At 37.7% G+C, this 18,146-nt stretch overlaps 1 pseudogene; it reads right to left on the bottom strand.

The window, feature by feature from the left end:
- Positions 1 to 247: 247 nt before the first annotated feature.
- On the bottom strand, positions 248 to 1,466 carry LOC100440943 (ADP/ATP translocase 2-like; annotated as a pseudogene).
- Positions 1,467 to 18,146: the final 16,680 nt, after the last annotated feature.

Below are 18,146 nucleotides of genomic sequence, written 5' to 3'. Positions count from 1 at the left end.
GTGTATGATACCATTTATATAAATCTTATCAACTATTAATGCTTCAAAAATCATACTGTAAACCATTTCATACCCTTGTAAGAAAAAGATATTTTCCTGACTACAATGACTTATAGCTACTCCTAGCTTATTTTAGCAGCCAGGATAATTGAATGAATGACAACACACCCACTCTCTCTCTCTCTTTTTCTTTTTTTGAAACTTTTTTTAATTTTAGGTATTTTTCTTTCTCCAAATTTGTTATTTATCAGGAGTGACTGAAATAAAAAATATAATTGAGTCCCATCTTCATCATCATGGAAATGGCTTTAAGAGAAAACTGGTCAGATGAATATTATTGCTTCCCATTTTCAACAAGTAAATAGTTGCCACTGATAAATTGACAGTCAGGAATCTGTCAAGAATGCTCAAGATATGTTATATAATACAACATGCCTATTCACAGGGGGTAAAATCCTAGGAAGTAACTTATGTGTACATCTTGATTTCATCATGCAAGACAAGCACAAAAGCACCACCCATGCCTCTGAGAACATTGGACCATGCACCCTTGGAAAACACTTTGCTTCCTTCATCACAAGCAATCTTTCTCCAGCACTCTTCCATCAGTAGTCAAGCGTGCCTGTGTACATGATGTCAGTTCCTTTGCACCCTGACTGCATCATCATGTGGCAGCCAATGGTGTCAAATGGATAGGAAGTCAACTCAGCAATGGCAGTGACAGTCTTTGTGATCATCCGGCTGATGACGATGTAAGTGTTCTTGGGATCTGGAAGCATTCCCTTTGCGGTGTCATAGATACTGAAGTAGGCAGCTCGGTAGATGATAATACCCTGCACAGACACGTGAAAGCCTTGGTACAGGCCCTTAATCCCATCAGATTTGTAGATCTTAACCAGGCAGTCACCGAGGCCTCGGAATTCCCTTTCAGCTCCAGCTTTACCCACATCGGCTGCTAGACGGGCAAAATCAAGAGGGTACACATAACACAAGGGTGTGGCCCCAGAAACACTGCCTGATGCCAGATTCCCTTCAAAGTAGCGCCAAAACTGGGTCCTCTTGTCCACATCACCCAGGAAGATCTGCTTTTATTTATCTTTGAAAGCAAAGTTAAGAGCCTGGGTGGGGAAGCATCTGATGACATTGGCCAGGTTACTGCGCCAGAAGGACAGGACTCCCTGCTCCTTGAGAATACAGACCTATGTGGTCTATAATGCCCTTGTATTGCTTATCTGCAGTGATCTGCTTGCTGGCATGCTGCACCTGCAGCAGCAGCTTGATCCGCTTGATGGGAGCAACCTCCGTCTTGGAGATGGCTGTGGCCACTCTACCTGCCAGGAAGTCCTTGAGAGGAAAGAGGAGGCAGGCTGCTGCCAGAAGGGACTGGGCCGGGAACCAGCTTTGACTCCGGGGCTGCGGGTCCATTTGAAACTCTTAAATTGTAAGTTGTGTGACCATTGCCTCATCAGATGATACAGTAAACCAGAGTGAACAAAAAACCAAAATTTTGCATGGATTATTAATTAAAAAGAGGAAAACTAAAATTATTCATAGGACAGATTAGCAAAGGTTACTCATAGTACAGCTGGATGACCTTCAAACCAAGATTATGCAGATGTGTTGAAAGAGATGGGAGAAGAAAAGCATAATATTTATTGGACCTGATGGCATCTCACAGGATTCAGGCTCATAATTTCCTAAGTGACTCAGCTGCCATTGCACAATCAGTGCTTTGAAAGACCCATTTCCTCAAGACAACTCCAAAATACTAATGGTGTTTTGCTGACCTGTGAACTAATCTCCATCTCCAATTTACCTAAATACATTCCAGATTGCCGTGTTTACCTGATGGATTGGCTAATTTCTATTTCATTAAAAATATCTTAAAAGCCCTTACTACACACACTGATTGATTTAATTTTCTTCTGTAAATCTAAATAGCTGTAGGAGTCTGAGCTATTAGCCTTCAGAATTTCCTGTGTTATTTTGAGCTTCTTCAAAAGATTTCTGTTTTGGTCGTGTGCTGAAAATAAATTTCAGTCAAATAATTATTCTTTATTCAGGAAGAGGCTGAAAGTATGGGGAACTTAAAAATTAAAAGGAAAAAAATAGAGCAAAGCTGTTGTAATCCCCAAAGGCAAAAACTTCAATCCAGAAAAGTGGATTCCTTTTCAATTTACAACAAAAAAACCTTGAGAAAATAAACATCATAGCTTAAACAAGTTTCCATCATTAAAAGTTGTTCTTCGCTAAGAAAATCAAACCACAAGTATGTGTAAGAAGTGATAGGGTACAGGGTACTCAGAGAATGAGTGAACATTAGTGAACATTCTGAAATTCATTTGATCAAGTTCATAAGATTTTGGCCACTGATACATAATCTTATCAGGAACTAGGAAAAAAAAAGGTAATTTTATGCTTCCTATCAGAAAGGTAGTGTTTCTCACTTCCAAGAACTTAGCACTAGGTAGATTTTGGTTATGACTGATAATTAATAAGTTACAGTAAAGAGTGTAAGTTATAGTCTTTCCTGACTTTAGCTTTCTTGGGAAATACGCATACTGACTAGCACTGTGTCTGTTTACTCATTTATCTTTCCTATGTTAATAAAATTTAGGACGTTGTCACTAGAGGCGAGCAATTGGTTTGCTAATATCCTTTAGGAAATATACTTTGTTTAGACAAAGTTTTAAAACAATCAGCATCCGGACCAAACATCTGATAAACTGTAAAGCAGGAATAGGTACTTTAATTTTAGAGTAACGATGACTTATTTCCTCTCATTGCAGGTCTGTGGCTTCATGTTTCTTTCTAGGACCTGATGCTTAGAGGGAAGAAGTTGCAAACAATGCTTTATTAAAGGAATATTATCAGAGTCACAATCTCATTTAGTTTCTTGGTTTAAGGAGCCCAAAATAAGTTATAATTTACTGAAGGAGTTAACTACTTCTTTTGTATGTCAAAAGTATGGTTTAGAAACAACTTGTCCTTGTATTGGAGTCAGTGCAGGAAATCTGTGAGAGTTTGTGGATATAGTGTAGTAGTTTTTGATGATAGTTCTGTAATTTGTGTTGAAAAACATTTCCAGAATATTTACGTTCATCTTTTTTTTTTCCTCCCCCTAAATGAACATAGGGGTTTCTACACTTGGCTTGAAGGAAATGAAAAACAATGAAATTAGATCATTGCCCTTCTGTTTTGTTGTTGTTGTTGTTGTTGTTGCATTCTTTTCAACTCTCCAATAAAGACAATTAACTGGTGTAAATGTTAATTTATGGCAAAACAATTATTGTGTTCATCTACCTCTAACAAACTCTAGTCAAATGATTGTGTGAAAATTCTAGCCTCTATTGTTTCTTTATTGGGAAAGTCTTTGAAAATCAAAAAGGTTTTTATGAACTTCAAAAAGGTGTGATGGCTATTTGTTTGAACTCCTTTGAGAGAACTCTCCCACAGATTTGCAGAACATAGTGTTGTGATGTTAGAAACTCAAATGCTTTTCATACAGGATGTTAGGGCATGCACACGTGTCTGCTGCTGTGATGTGGGAAGCACAATACCTCCAGGTTCATAAGGATGTCAGCTATAAACAGGATGCTGAGTAGCAGCTAAGGACACAGTGCCTCTCCAAGAGAGGAAAGATCTGAAGGTATTGTGGCAGTATTCTGCTGGAGTAAACATAAGAAACACATATTCAGATCTTTTTCCAAAGATGATATGTAGGTTCTAAATGTGTCCCAAACATAAAATTCTGTTGTAGGCAACAGACTTTAATACAACTCTAGAATATCCTTCAAATATTTCAAGCACAGTACATGTATTAGTATTTTCCAAGAAGTGCTTTATTTTATGATGACAAAAAATAAATAAAATGACATTTCCCTGCTTATTTCTGAGTTCCCTTCTGATCAAAGATAGTGAGAATTTATAATTCTATGCTGTAGATAGAAATAACTTTTTCACTAATTTAAATACAACGTTGCTTTCTGTATGCTAATTTTACAGGAATAGGCTGGGTGCAATGACTCACACCTACAATCCCAGCATTTTGGGAGGCCAAGGTGGCAGGATTTCTTGAGGCCAGGAGTTCAAGACCAGCCTGGGCAACATAGGGAGACCCTAACTCTACCAAAAAAAAAAAAAAAAATTAGCCAGGCATGGCGTTGTGTGTCTGTAGTCCCAGCTATTCAGGAGGCTGAGGCGGGAGGATCACTTGCGGCCAGAAGTTTGAGACCAATCTGGGCAACTTAGCAAAACCCCATCTCTAAAAAAAAAGAAATTTATAGGAATAAATTTATATATGTATATATATTAGATAAATAGATATATATATACATTTATTTATTAAATAAATGATATATTATTATGACAAGGTATAAATGTTTATGATTTAGTAGGGTTTATACTGTTATAACCATTGATCTTATAAAGATTTAGATTTTTATCACTTTTGGAAAGATACAAACTAATCAGCACATTAATAATTGCCTTTGGTTGGGAGCTGGATGCTCAGGAAATCCAAAGCAAGACAGTTTAGGCAGTAAATGTGTTCTTTATCAGTTGTCTCTATGAAATCCTTATTAATAATAATAAAAAATTAAATCTGGATTTAAAAAAATTTCAGTCTGGGTGTTACTAGACTTCTGAGGCATTTGAAACTGCTCATTACCCATACCTTGAAGTTTTTAAGCCCTTCAGTTTGGCAACAACTTACTTTCGGCTCTCCCCCTCCTCCTCTTCTTTTGATTACTTTTCAGTCTGTTTATGGACTCTCCTTTCTCCCAGATTTCTAAATACTGACTGTCTTCTGGTATCTGTCCTGTGGTCTTCTCATTCTTCATACTCTTCCTGAGTTATTTCATTTATCAACCATATGTGGACAACTCTTGTTGCAAGTGGACCTAAATACAACTCCTAGGTTCTTTTTAGTAGATTACTGTAGGTGCAGAAGTTTTGAGGAAAGTGGGAGTTAGCTACACTCCACTATCATTACCTGGTGATTATGAAAGCAAGTCCCAGACCAAATTCTGCTACATGAATCAAACATTTACTATGTAAATATTTATCAGAATACAATCACAAAAGAAACAATTTGTGCAACCTGTTCTGCAGGCCTGAGGAAATACCAAGATTCCAGAGGTAGTGGTTCTGTCACCTCTATCATCGGCATCTGACAATCAGAGTCCTCCCAGTTTCATAGCGGACACTCACCTGTGGCATCATCCCTGAGAGTATAGGCTTTTGGCCTTGCTTGTTTCTTATCCTCTGTTCAAGCATTCATAGGGATAGAAAGGGAGTGTTTCTAACACATTGTTCGTAGCTTAACTTTCACTGGAAGCACATTTCATAGCAATAATTAAAAGTCACTCATTACACCAATAAATACCTGTTTCTAACAATTTTATAAGAATAATCAAAGAGCCGGGCGTGGTGGCTCACGCCTGTAATCCCAACACTTTGGGAGGCCAAGGCGGGTGGATTATGAGGTCAGGAGATTGAGACCACCCTGCCTAACACACAGTGAAACCCCGTCTCTACTAAAAAAAATACAAAAACTTAGCCAGGCGTGGTGGCAGACGCCTGTAGTCCCAGCTACCCAGGAGGCTGAGGCAGGAGAATGGCGTGAACCCGGGAGGTGAAGCTTGCAGTGAGGCGAGATTGCGCCACTGCACTCCAGCCTGGGTGAGAGAGCGAGATTCCATCTCAAAGAAAAAAAAAAAAAAAAAGAATAATCAAAGAATTGGTTTTGATGGAGATCCAGAAAACAAAATTGCTTGTACTAATAGGAGGCCTCTGGAGTTACTATAAGAATAATCAAAGAATTGGTTTTGATGGAGATCCAGAAAACAAAATTGCTTATACTAATAGGAGTATCTCTGGAGTACAGGGTATTTGAGTGAGAGTCAACTATTCCTCTTGAACTGTGCATGCTTAATTAGAGATGGGCAGCATCTAGTTCATAGCTTAATCTAGTTCTACTTAAAATATCACACTGTATGTGTGGAAGTGTTTGAAAGTCAATTATAAACATCATAGCAACTCCATCCCTGGGTCTTTATCTTCATCTCAGAACCTTCACTCCAATTCCAGATTTCCATGCAAATGGTTCCATCAAAAACCCAATCTGCCAAAACTGAACTCATATTTTTTCCTTTCCTAATCCAAGAATGTTCCTCCTTCATGTTTCCTACTTTTGTGTGTGGGTGTGTGTGTGTATGATTCGTTACCCCTCTTCCTAGACTCTTATACACATGTGATCACTCAGCAAATGCTGTCAGTGTTGGAGCCAAAATGCTTCAGATTCCAACTCTGTCATTTACTATGTGACCTCGTGAAAGTTCCTTAACCTCTCTGAACCTCAATTCCCTTATCTGTAAAACAGAGATAATAACATCTGTTTTACAGGTTTAGGGTAAGAATGAAACAAGATAAAGGAAAGTACTTAACATAAGGCTTGGCATGTGATAAAGTCTTATATATGTTAGCTTCCACCCTTTACCCCTTCTTCCACACCATTGTCATCCTTCGTTGACTGAGTTTGTGGCTTTAAACTGATTCCTAATTAATTCATTCAGTATTCAATTAGTCCTTCATGTGCTTGAAAGGTACCTATGCAAGGTGTTAGAAACACAATTGTGACAAAATAGACCTTGCCTTTGCTCTAATGAAGGTACTTTTAAAAAAATTATTTGAGACAGAGTCTCACTCCATTGACCAGCCTAGAGTGCAGTGGTGCAATTATGGCTCACAGCAGCCTCAATCTCCGGGGCCCAAGCAATCCTCCCACCTAGGCCTCCCAAATTGCTGGGGTTACAGGTGTGAGCCACTGTGCCCAGCCTAATGAGAGTACACGTTAATGGGAAAAACTAATATGTAAAGATTAACAGATAAATGATTATTACAAGACAAAACAAGAAAGGATTATGAAGGAAATACACAGGCAGCTGAATCAGATACCAACAGAAGCTGGCAAGTGGGGTGGGATTGTGATCTGTGGAATGGTGCAGTCTAAATGTTGTTTATTCCCTGTCTACAAAAGGAAAAATGCACACATTGAGATTAGGTGTTAGAAACCTTTATAGCAGTTTGGCATGGCTGTAATAATTGTCGTGTGTGTTAGATAACTAGGTAAAAAGAGTAGAGGCCATCACACTCCTGTTGCTGGTGGTGTGAGCTATGTAGAAGTCCTATGCACAACAGAACCATGTTCCAACTTGGGATATTTTAGTTTGTCAACTGTAAGCCAAATGTGTACATAATCCAACATTTATTTCTTTCATTAAAAGCTAATTTAAATTTAACTATAACTCTACAGGAAAAATTACTGAAACTGGTTACTAATGAACAAGTAATTATGAATTTTAAAAATACAATGTCCCTTGTTTCATTTTGATCAGTTAAAAATGAAAATTTCTGCATGTACTGAATGACCTTTTTTCATTCGCATCAGCATCCTCTAAGATGCTGTCTCTACTATTAATGTAATACTGGTAAAACATAGAAGCAGTTAAAATATATATTATCTTCTTTAAGCAGAGTTGTCATCAATTCAACCTAGATTAGATCAATTAACAGGCAAAAAACAAACTCATTTGTCATGCTAAAAACTTTAAGTATCAATACACACTATGTTTGTTTAAAGTGTGTTTAAAGGCTTTTATTGTTGGGAGTCACCATTTCACTAATTTTTGTTTAGTCATGACAGCAAATCAAAAAAAGTTATCAGTAGAGTAGCAATTTTCCATATGTACTGCCTATATGCACACTTTTAATGAACAGTATTTACCTTTTTTTTTTTTTTGAGACAGAGACTCATTATGTCGGCTAGGCTGGAGCGCAGTGGTGTGATATCCGCTCACTGCAAGCTCCGCCTCCCGGGTTCATGCCATTCTCCTGCCTCAGCCTCCCGAGTAGCTGGGATTACAGGCACCTGCCACCACACCCGGCTAATTTTTTCTATTTTTAGTAAGAAACGGGGTTTCACCGTGTTAGCCAGTATGGTCTCGATCTCCTGACGTCGTGATCTGCCCACCTCAGCCTCCCAAAGTGCTGGCATCACAGGCGTGAGCCACCATGCCAGGCCATATTTACCATTTTTTATTGTATTTTGTGTTTTTACCCACATTAGGCTTGTTCTTATTATATTTACTAAAAATGTAACCTTATGCTTGATGAATTTAATAATAAAAAATCGGGGTTTTATTTTGAAAGTATTTATTTTTATTTCATTTTTCTACTAATTTATTTTATTGTAGTTTATAAAACTACTAGTCCATGATGAATTGGAAAAAAAATAAATCTAGTCTTTGCCAATTGAGAAGCAATTTTGTAGATGAGTGGTTGGGGAAAGTGCTCTAGGGAAGGAACAATAAAAGCATGAAAACTGTAGTTTTGTATTTCCGAAATGCCTCAAAAAGTCATGCCTTTCTGTGCTTATTCTCACAGTTATACCTTAGTTTAGACTCTAGTCACCTATAACACAGACATCTAAAAAACATATGATCCTGGGGAGTTTCTTCTTTTTTTTCTCTCTTTCTCCTCATGTATTTTTTTTCTCTTCTACATCTATCCTGAAAACAACAGTAAAAGGGGCACAGACCCTTCTCTAAACTTATGGAATGGTTATTGTTTGTACAACTTTAGGGTATTTCTTATAAGCTGCTTTATTTTGTCAAGTTTTCATGTGTGTATTTTTTATATGCACACATGTATATTTGTGCTATATGTCTCTCTCTATACATGTAGAAAAGAGAGAGAGAGAATGACAAAGAAAGAGAGAAGAACAGAGAAAACACGTCATCATCTCCTAGACAAAAGTGAAAATTCTGTACAGGTATGAATTATACAGTATACTCGATACCCAAAGGACCCTTCACATAATAGGTACTCAATAATTTCTTGTTGATGGCAGTGCAGTGGTAAGTCTAACAATGCATTCCCTTCAATTGATTCTCTCTTCCTGTCTCATTCTTTGCATAACAGTAAGTACAATTTTATTAAAGCTCATTATTTTTGTTGGGGAAGAAGTTTTGGGAACTTCAATTATTGACTCAGCTAACCACAGGATGTCTCTGCAGAGAGCAGACCACAGTGGTCTGGTGGTGAGCTTGCACAGTCATGTGTACCCTGGGACCCTCCAGATCTCCCGGTTACCCTATGTGACCTTTCACCAATTCATTGCTGACTTGATCATGGATGAAATTATGTCTTCACTTGGACTAATTTCTAGGCCCTTAAAAGAAGTGTAATAGACAACTTACCCCTCTCCCCACCAAAAACCCCTCATTCTTAACAATTATAGTTTCATAAATAGAGATGTATAATTTAAATATGTAAATAAAAATGAGAGAAAGAGTACATTAAATGTTTGCAGTGTGAATCTTGTCTCCAAAGTCAAGAACTGATGAACTGTCTCTTTTCCAAAATTAGAGTTCACAATTCTCATAGTAATGTAACTATCTCAGAGAAGGACATTTAAATGTGCATTTGCTGCCTTTACTGGGATTTAACAACAGTACTTTTTTTTCTCTCCTAGAAAGTAAACTATGCTTGAAAGAAACTGTAGAGGTTCTTTCTAATGGAGTGAAATAACTACCCTCAAAATAAATAATGATCAAACGGTTTGTAAACCTAGGAATAATATTACATTTAGAAATAAAGGTCCAAACTTCAATAATATCGTGTTTCAAAAAGCATTTTTTTCTTTTGCATTTTTTATCTTTTATTTTATTTTTAATTACACTTTAAGTTCTGGGATACATGTACAGAACATGCAAATTTGTTACATAGATAACATGTGCCATGGTGGTTGGGTGCACCCATCAACCTGTCATCTACATTAGGTGTTCTTCTTAATGCTATCCCTCCCCTAGCCCCCAACCTGTCGACAGGCCCCAGTGTGTGATGTTCCCCTCCCGGTGTCCAGGTGTTCTCATTGTTCAACTCCCACTTACGAGTGAGAATATGCAGTGTTTGGCTTTCTGTTCTTGTGTTAGTTTGCTGAGAGTGATGGTTTCCAGCTTCATCCATGTCCCTGCAAAGAACATGAACTCATTCTTTTTCATGGCTGCATAGTATTCCATGATGTATATATGCCACATTTTCTTTATCTAGTCTATCACTGATGGGCATTTGGGTTGGTTCCAAGTCTTTGCTATTGTGAATAGTGCTGCAATAAACATACGTGTGCAAGTATCTTTATAGTAGAATGATTTCTAATCCTTTGGGTATATACCCAGTAATGGGAATGCTGGGTCAAAGAGTATTTCTGGTTCCAGATCCTTGAGGAATTGCCACACTGTTTCCCACAATGGTTGAACTAATTAATTTACACTCTGACCAAGAGTGTAAAAGCATTCCTATTTCTCTGCATCCTCTTCAGCATCTGTTGTTTCCTGACTTTTTAATGATTGCCATTCTAACTGGTGTGAGATGGTATCTCATTGTGGTTTTGATTTGCATTTCTCTAATGACCAGTGATGATGAGCTTTTTTTCATATGTTTTTTGGCCACATAAACATAAATATCTTCTTTTGAGAAGTGTCTGTTCATATTTTTTTGCCCACTTTTTGATGGGGTTGTTTGTTTTTTTCTTTTAAATTTGTTTAAGTTCTTTGTAGATTGTCAAAGATATTAGATTGTCAGATGGATAGGTTGCAAAAATTTTCTCCCATTCTGTAGGTTGCCTGTTCACTCCAATGATGGTTTCTTTTGCTGTGTGGAAGCTTTTTAGTTTAATTAGATCCCATTTGTCAATTTTGGCTTTTGTTGTCATTGCTTTTGGTGTTTTAGTCATGAAGTCTTTGCCCATGCCTATGTCCTGAATGGTATTGCCTAGATTTTCTTCTAGGGTTTTTATGGTTTTAGGTCTTACATTTAAGTCTTTGATCCATCTTGAGTTAATTTTTGTATAAGGTGTAAGGAAGGGGTTCAGTTTCAGTTTTCTGCATATGGCTAGCCAGTTTTCCCACCACCATTTATGAAATAGGGAATCATTTCCCCATTGCTTGTTTTTGTCAGGTTTGTCAGAGATCAGATGGTTGTAGATGTGTGATGTTATTTCTGAGGCCTCTGTTCTGTTCCATTGGTCTTTATATCTGTTTTGGTACCAGTACCATGCTGTTTTGGTTACCGTAGTCTTTTAAAGTAATTCAAAAACAGCCTAATAACTTTTGGTGGTATGAAGTTATCAGAAAGGAGACTTTTAGAAATTGTGCCTAGTGACTAGTTCAAGCTTCATTAAATTTCAGAACCAACTACTCCTAGGGCTGATTTCAGTATCTTTCACATTCACAGCATGACTCTTCTATATGCTATGTTCATGAGGATAAAGCAGTTTGCAAGAATACTTTCAGGAAAAGATGTGGAGGAAGGAGATAGGCATTGGGTTGCAAATGTTTTTCAGTTAATCAAACCCAAACCAGGTTCCCTTACTTTTTCAAACCTTGTGTATTACAAGAAAATTTAATCCACATGTGTCTTACTGACTTATAATTAAATCATGGAATTTTAAAAAACAGCTGTTTAATGTCCAAAAAGTTATTTTGATGTTTTAGCTTATTCCATTCAAAACCAGAGTTGCATTTCTCCATCAGAAACTGATTTGAGGATCAAAGACAGAAGTTCAATTTGAAACTCTAAACATATTCTTCTGAGGTGAATGTTTAAAATCCATCAAGAATTGTCCCTCTTAAAGAACTCTCAGAGAGTTGGGGAGACATTTTGCTCATTTAAGTCTGTTCGACAATAGGATTTGGTGTGACTTACTTGGGGACATATTAAATGTCAAAAATCTTTTGTGTTTCAAAAGGCAACAGGGCAAAGACAAAGTTGATAAGTGTTATTAAAAGCTTCTCCATTTTGAAAGATCAACTCAGTTCACCAAATAGTAATTAAACATATAATATTGTATTAGTCAGGCTTCTTCAAAGATATATATCTCTCTATATATATATCTCTCTCTATATATATAATCTCTATATATCTATATCTATATATGTACCTTCTATATATATTCATATATATAGAACATCCTTTATATATATATTCATATATATATAGAACATCCTTTATATATATATTAAGGATGCTTCAACATCCTTAATATATATGATGTTCAACATATATATGTATAAATATACATATGTTGAACATCCCTAATCTGAAAAGCTGAAATTTGAAAGGTTCCAAAATCTGCAACTTTTTGATCTCTAACGATGCTACAAGTGGAACATTTTACAGCTGACATCACACTACGGGTCATGGTCAAAATGCACGGTGTACAACACACAGTTGATTCAGCATCCTCAAGGAAAAAAAGACCCTCCCAGTCCCCTTCAGCTGCCATATGTTTTTTCTGCACATGCCCAAATTCCCTTATGTAAGCACACACACAAAGGGTAATAAAATGATACGTGTGCAGGCTGGATGCACCAATGGCTGGTCCTCCACAATGCTTTGCTTGGGGCCGAGACTTACATGCATTACTCACTGTGGGTTTTTGTTTGTTTGTTTTTTGCTTATTCTCTGCTCTGCAGTATAAAACTATTTTTATAAATGTCAAAAAGGCCTGCAGATACCCCTATGGGTAATAATGGTAAGAAACAAGGAAGCAAGCATTTATGTTTATCTATAGAAACTGGACAGTGGCATAAGTGTGAAATGTCTTACAGAAGAGTATGGAGTGGAAATGACCACCATATGTGACCTGAAGAAACAGAAGGAGAAACTATTGAAGTTCTATGGTGAAACTGATGAACAAAAGTTAATGACAAAGTAGAAAAACACTGCATAAAGCTGAAAATGATGATCTCAATTGTGGATTGAAAGTATGCATACATCAGCATTGCAATGAACACATGCTACTTAGTGGTATACAGATCATGAAACAAGCAAAGATTTATTATGACGAACTGAAAATTAAAGGGAACTAGGAATATTCAACAGGCTGGTTGCAGAAATTTAATAAAAGACATGACATTGAATTTTTAAAGATTTGTGGTGTTAAAGCATCTATTGATCATGAAGCAGTGGATAAATTCAATGACAAATTTGCCAACATCATCACTGGTGAAAATCTGATGCCAGGGTAAGTTTATAATGCTTATGATAAATAACTGTTGTGGTCCATTTCTCTGTCAGCAAGGAAGGATGTTGGTATTGAGGTTGATATATCTATGAAGGACAGTAATTAGTGTAGCTGTCAGTGCTTTGACAAAATTTCAGATGCGTGATATTCTGGCCAAGCATCTGTGATTTCATATTGTTGGAGCATTTGTTGTATCCCTTAGGCTTGCAGCTGTGGCTGAACCAAGAAAGAAGACAAATGCAGATTTCCACAGAAATAATGATTCCATGAAAGATTTTGAGGAGATGAGGAAGGCTGGTATCTTTCAGAGTACAAAGTGATATTGGAATATAAAGAATTTCTTGCCGGCCGTGGTAGCTCACACTTGTAATCCCAACACTTTGTGAGGCCGAAGTGGGAGGATTGCTTGAGCTCAGGAGTTTGAGATAAGCCTGGGCAACATAGTGACACCACTTCTCTACTAAAAACCAAAGTATGTATAAATAGACCAGGCACAGCAGCTTACACCTATAATCCCAACACTTTGGGAGGCCGAAGCAGGAGGATCATTTCAGCCCAGAAGTTAAAGACCAGCCTGGGTAACATAGGGAGACCCTGTCTCTACCAAAAATTTAAAAAATTAGCCAGGCATAGTAGTGTGCACCTGTGGTCCCAACTACTTTTTGAGGGTAAGTTGGGAGGATTGCTTGAGCCTGGGAAGTCGTCTACAGTGAGCCATGATTGCACTACTGCACACCAGCCTAGGCAACAGAATGAGACCCTGTCTCAAAAAAAAGTGGGGATGCTGAATTTCCTAGAAGGGTAATTCTTTGGGTTAAATTACCTAGAAGTTTTCCACTGACCTGTGTTCCTGAACTATAAAACATAAATATGTTGGTTAAGAAATAGTTTCTCTTGATAAATAACAATGAACAAATTAAGAACAAAATCATTGTTCTGGTGTTGTTTTCCCAGAAAGGCACTGACTACAACTGATTAGGGTCCCTACAGAAACTAAGGATGCCAAGGACAGAATAACTGTGCTGGGATGTGCTAATGCGGTAGGCACACATAAGTATAAATTTTCTACAACAGGCAAAAGCTTATGGCCTCACTGTTTTCAAAGAGGGAATTTCTTATCAGTCCATTATTATGCTAAGAAAAAGGGATGAATCAACAGGGACATCTTTTATGATTAGTTTTACTAACATTTTGTTCCAGCAACTTGTGCTTACTGCAGGGAAGCTGAACTGGATGATGACTGCAAGATTTTGTTATTTTTTGACTCTGCTCATCCTACATTTGAAATTCTCATTAAAAAATAATGTTTATATTATATACTTCTCCCCAACTATGACTTCATTAATTTAGCCATGTGATTAGGGTACCCTTAGATTTATAAAGAGTAAATATAAAGTCACTTTCTTGAACAGCATGTGAGTGGCAGTGAACAGTGGCATGAATGTGAAAAATTAAACAAAAAATTAGCATGAAGGATGCCTTATATTCTATTGTCAATGCTTGCCTCACAGTGACCAAAGAGACAGTTGTGCATGCCTGGCACAACCTCTGGCCTGAAACTCATGTTTAGGGATGATAATGAACAAGGTGATGACTTCGAAGGATTCCATATGTCAAGTGAGAAGGAAATAATGTCTGACCTCCTTACATACAGAAAAAATATATTTTCAGAGTCCATCAGTAAGCTGCAAGAAGTGAATATTGAAGTTTTTAACATCAGTAATGAGGCTTCAGTTGTTCATTCATTGAGTGGTGGTGAAATAGCCAAATGGTTCTGAATCAAACTGATTGTGATAATAGTGATGATGAAGATGGCGTTAACACTGTAGAAAAAGTGCCTGTAGGTGACGTGGTAAAAATGTGTGATGAGCTTATTGAAAGACTAGAGCAGTGTGCCTTCTTTTTTATTATTTTATTTTATTTTATTTATATTTGTAGAGATGGGATCTCACTTTATTATTTCCCAGGCTAGTCTCAAATTTTGGGCCTCAAATGATCCTCCTGTCTTGGCTTCCCAAAGTGCTGGTATTACAGGCATGCCACCATGCCAGGCCCAGCATGAATTCTTCTTTTTCTTCCTTTCTTTCTTGTCTTTTAAAAAACTTTTCCCACGTACAGTCATTCCCAACCAGCATGCATTCTTAATAGAACAAGAAATCATGTCAGTTTATAAAGCCAAAGAGAGACTTCTAAAACAAGAATGTTGTTAATGAGGCAGATGACTGGAGGAAACATTTTAAAAATCCATCCATCAGAATGCCTCAGTATCCCTAGATAATTAAATTCCTGGTCCCTTAACAGCTTCTGATGTTTATTCTTACCTAAAAAGTAAAACCCTGGGTGCAGTATCCTTTTAATCAAAATACAGCATCATGGATGGAGACTGAAAGCCTGCCATTGTTGACTGTTGCTGCTTAACAGCTGATACAGGTATTCTGCTGATGCCTCTGTGCTGCTTAGTTTCCCTGAACACATTATTTTTCACTGTGTTAATATTATGTCATATTTTTCACTGTTAACTAATTATGTGTGAATAAGTGTAAGAAAATAATTGCTTATCAGTAGCATATAAATTCAGCATCAGGAATGATGGTGATGCCAAAGAACCATAGATTGTCTATGAGTGGCTGAGATAGTGACACTGGTGCTAGACAGGTTCAGTGTGCACAAACTTTGTTTTACGTGTGAAATTATTAAAATATTGTTTAAAATTACCTCCAAGCTTTGTGTATAAGGTACCTATGAAACATAAATAAATGTTATATTTAGACTTGGGTCCCATCCCCAAGATATCTCACTATAAATATGCAAATATTCCAAAACCTGAAAAAAGCCCAAATATTCAACATTTCTGCTTCCAAGCACTTCACATAAGGATTACTATATATATTTATCCTGTTGCAATGGTTAATACTGATTGTCAATTTGATTGGATTGAAGGATGCAATATTGGTTCTGCTGTGTCTATGAGGGTGTTGCCAAAGGAGACTAACATTTGAGTCAGTGGGCTGGGGAAGGCAGACCTACCCTTAATCAGGTGGGCACCATCTGCTGCCAGCCAATATAAAGCAGGCATAAAAACGTAAACTGACAAAATGGGCCTAGCCTCTCAGCCTACATCTTTCTCCCACGCTGGATGCTTCCTGCCTTTGAACATTGGACTCCAAGTTCTTCAGTTTTGGCATTTGGACTGGCTCTCCTTGCTCCTCAGCTTGCAGACACCCTATTGTGGGACCTTATGATTGTGTAAGTTAATGAAGAGTTTATTAAGTATTAACGTACACAATCATAAGGTCCCACAATAGGCTCTATACCTATGTATCTGTGTGTGTGTGTGTGTGTGTGTGTGTGTGTATATATATATATGAGAAAGGGAGTTTATTAAGTATTAACTTAATAGGATATATATATCCTATTAGTTCTGTTCCTCTAAGAGAACCCTGGTTCACACAGATTTTGGTACCAGGAGTGGTTCTAGAGGAACAGAAAATTAAGGATAGAGTTCTTTCATTGGTTTTCGAGTTTCAGGAGTTTGCTACTTAATATGATTAGACTCAAAAGTGCTAAGGACTCTATTTCTAATAGTATGGAGAACGCTGATAGTTCTTGGCATGAACTGTTTAAAGAGTTATGCAAAATAAATGCATTTGACACTCCTGATTCATTGCTCATGAGAGGTAAGGAGTTTAGTGACTCTATACATAATACCTTTGACCATATGTGGAGAACCAAGGAACATAATAAAGCTGGTTGGTGGCTTCTAAGTTCAGTGGACAAACTGATTAAAGAAAATGATGAACTCAGGGATTCTGTCTCCCGGCTTCAGAAGCAGATACTGAGCCTCAAATCTGCTAAGATTGCCCTGAGTGAGAGTCTTATCTCCTGTAGAGAAAGAGCTGAAATTGTGGAAAAACAGACACAAGCTTTTATCATGTGAGTGGCTGACCTGCAACAAAAGATTCATGCACAGCCTCATCAGTCTACTGTTGAAGTGAGGGCATTGATTGGAAAAGAATGGGGCTCCACAACGTGGAATGGGAATATGTGAGAGGACCCCGATGAAGCTGAAGACTCTGAGTTTGTAAACTCTGATAAACCTTTTTTTGCCAGAATTAACAGCTTCCCCATTCCCAGTAGTGGTAACATCTCCTCCCAGATCCATGCTGCCTGCCATCAGCCTTTCCACCTTTGTCTGAGGAGATAAACCCTGTGCTGCCTGAGGCAACAGTGATGGCCACCCTTGAAGCAGTTGCCAAGCAAAATAATGTTGATTCTTCTCAGAAGCTACCCTCAACACCTCTGTTTTCTTCTTCTTCTTCTTCTTCTTTTTTTTTGCAATCTGTTTGCTTCTAAACCTATAACTATACTAAAGTCCTGGCAGGCCCCTAGAAGTGAGGTTGAGAATGTGACCCATGAGGAGGTGTGCTACACTCGAAAAGAACTGTTTGAGTTCCCTAATTTATATAAACAGTAATCTGGAGAACAGGCATGGGAATGGATATTAAGGGTATGGGATAGTGGTGGAAAGAACATAGAGTTGGAACAGGCTGAATTTATTGATTTGGGCCCACTAAGTAGGGACTCTGCATTTAATGTTGCAGCTCAGGGAGTTAAAAAATGTTCTAATAGTTTATTTGCTTGGTTAGCTAAAAATGGATTGAAAGATGGCCCACTGTGAGTGAGCTAGAAATGCCTGATCTCCCTTGGTTTAATATAGAGGAAAGACTTAGGAAGATGGGGATGGTGGAGTGGATTGTGGTCACCTTAGACCTACTCATCCCAGCTGGAAGGGTCCAGAAGATATACCCTTGACCAATGCCTTCTGAAATAGATTTGTGAGGGCAGCACCTGCATCTTTGAAGAGCCCTGTAATTGCTCTTCTCTGTATGTCAGATCTAATGGTGGGAACCGCAGTCACTCAACTACAAAATTTAAATATAAATGGAATAATTGGATCACAAGGTGACAAGGGCCAAGTGACAGCACTCAGCAATCAAAGGCAAGGTGGGCATAGCTCCTGTAACAGACAGCAGTGGCAAAGCAGCAATCAGAATAGTCT

The sequence above is a fragment of the Pongo abelii genome, chromosome 5 (assembly GCF_028885655.2).
Source record: "Pongo abelii isolate AG06213 chromosome 5, NHGRI_mPonAbe1-v2.0_pri, whole genome shotgun sequence".
Classification (NCBI taxonomy): domain Eukaryota; kingdom Metazoa; phylum Chordata; class Mammalia; order Primates; family Hominidae; genus Pongo; species Pongo abelii.
The sequence above is the reverse complement of the archived record's forward strand: the minus strand, read 5'-3'. Positions and strand labels throughout refer to the sequence as shown.